Source organism: Pteropus vampyrus, unplaced genomic scaffold, assembly GCF_000151845.1.
Source record: "Pteropus vampyrus isolate Shadow unplaced genomic scaffold, Pvam_2.0 Scaffold64, whole genome shotgun sequence".
In the NCBI taxonomy this organism is placed as follows: domain Eukaryota; kingdom Metazoa; phylum Chordata; class Mammalia; order Chiroptera; family Pteropodidae; genus Pteropus; species Pteropus vampyrus.
In genome coordinates, this window is record NW_011888845.1 from 5,277,466 (window position 1) to 5,279,884 (window position 2,419).

The 2,419-nt window shown below is 28.4% G+C and overlaps 1 pseudogene; it reads left to right on the forward strand.

Moving 5' to 3' along the window:
- Positions 1 to 524: 524 nt before the first annotated feature.
- Positions 525 to 643, forward strand: LOC111740513 (annotated as a pseudogene).
- Positions 644 to 2,419: the final 1,776 nt, after the last annotated feature.

The following is a 2,419-nucleotide window of genomic DNA, read 5'->3' on the forward strand; positions in this document are numbered from 1 at the left end:
GTTAACCAATAATTCATATACTCTTTAAGTGACAGTGTCTTTACTCTGTCAGGAAGATTAAAAATGAACACTTTCCTCACTTTCATAATTTTTTTTACATAACATCAATTGGTTAAGCACATAATTTTCAAAAATTCAGATCATATGTTTGTATTTGTTATTTATTTATAAATTTTAAATATTTTATATGCATTCTAAATTATATCCATGAAGACCCTCTGTCTAAACTTTGTGTAACTGCTATGAATCCTTGTTTATACAGTATGGATAGTTCACTGACTTCAACTCTGTTTAAAGGAGTGAAAGCAAAGGCCAATCATCACAAACCAGAGATAGAATTAATTAATATAGAGGTGAAAAATGAAACATACAGTATTGAAGATGTATTTAGGACTTCCAGACAACTCAAGTTTGCAATTAAAAGAAATAAAAATTCTATTATTGTTACTGCTCAATGAGTCATACTCTTGTTGCTAAGTGGTGGCATACTGGATTGCCATTTTACATTGTTTAGAAATAACTGTGTCTACAGCCATGCTTCCCTGAACAAACCTGATCCTGTCTGATCTCGGAAGCTAAACAGGGTCGGGCCTAGTTAGTACTTAAATGGGAGATCACCTAGGAAGACCAAGTGCTGTAGGTGTAAAACATAAAAAAATGTAAGGAATTATAAGCTGACAAGGTCCTTGCAATCGGTGAGATCAACCAAGGGTCGCCTCACCTAAAAAATAAAATAAATAAATAAATAAATGAAAGAAATAATGGGCTCGTTATTTCATTATTTGTCTCGAATAAAAATAAGAACTGGAAATTGCAGGAATTTATGTACGTAAAGTATTTTCCTCATTGGAAGGAAGATAACATGCAATTATAGCATTCTTTTAATCTAATATAGGTGACTTTTAATGATTTCTTGTTTTTATCATTTCTATTATGTAGTGTTACATTATATCTTGTCATATAAATTATGCGTGTTTTGTTTGCTTTTTCTTTTTAAGAATCCTGTTCCAGAAACCTAACTAACCAGATTACTATAAATTAATGAATTTCAAAGAAATTTTTCTCAACACTAAAAATTATCTAAAAATTATGTGGTTAGAATTTAACATTTATCTTTAATATTTCTGGGGACAAACTTGACTTTTTTTTTTAGTTTTTTTTTTTATTATAGAGACATTGGTTAACCAAATCCAATAAGTTTCAAGTGTACAATTCAATACTAAGTCACATATATATTGCATTGTGTGTTCACCGCCCATAGTTAGATTTCTTTCTGTCTCCACATATTTGACCCCCTTCACTGACTTATTTTTTGCAAAATAAAATTTCCATCTCTATTCAAAGTGAAAAAAGCTTACATGAAAATTTGGAGACCGAATATCCTGAACAAGACTGCCTGAAGTTAATATGTGAGAGAACTTGAGAGTTGTGAGTCCATGAAAGCGTAAGAAAGAATTTTGAATTCATTCAAATTTAAAGGATATGGAAATTTCTTCTTACCATTTTTCAAAATCCAAGGTGAAAAAATTAATATTTATTTTTAATTCACAATATATGAATGATATGAATCATATAATTCTAAGAAGTATCTCAATAGAGTAAGCAATCATAGAATCATTTTCTTATTAGAGCATTTTTGTTGCTCTCTGGTGACTGAATTTATAAAAAAAGCTACAGTTTTCTCTGCAGTCTTTATCCTCATAAGGATCTTCATGAACATAGAAAAACGTATATTTAAATATTCACATACATTATGCTATCATGTAGCTATGTCACAAAATTCTAATATTCACCATCAGCAATCAAAGCATTTTTCAAGACCATTTTATATTCATTTAATTTTTTAATTGTAAACTATACTAATTAACATGTTTGTGATATAAGAAGTAGATGTAAATTTTATTTTAAAATTTTAAAACTAGGTTTATATATAACTGTGGTAAAAATAAAAATTAAATATGAAAGCCTATAAGATTAATGAAGCCTGTAAAACTTTAAGCTAAAAATTACAAATTAATACTTTCTCTTCTGCACCATATACAAGCCAAATGTTTCTGTTTTCCTTGTAATCAACTGACTTCTTTGTAAACTTACTGTGTAAAATATTGGTTTATTTTCTAGCTTGGTCATTTTGACACTTGAGAGTGTGTTACTTGTTGAGAGGGTGTGCAATACATTTGAGTCTACACCAGAGAGAGGAAGAAAATATTTAACAGTTCTTAAATTAAGACCATAAAATATGAAGTAAAATATGTTCACCCTAAAATTTCCAAACAAGATAAAGACTTTATTCTATCATTTATTTATTTACAATATTACATTTAATGAGGAATTAAGTCTTGAGAATGAAAATATTGATTACTTTTAATTCAAAAATCAAGGAAGGCAACTTATTTTTCAATGTATAAATTCAGTGATC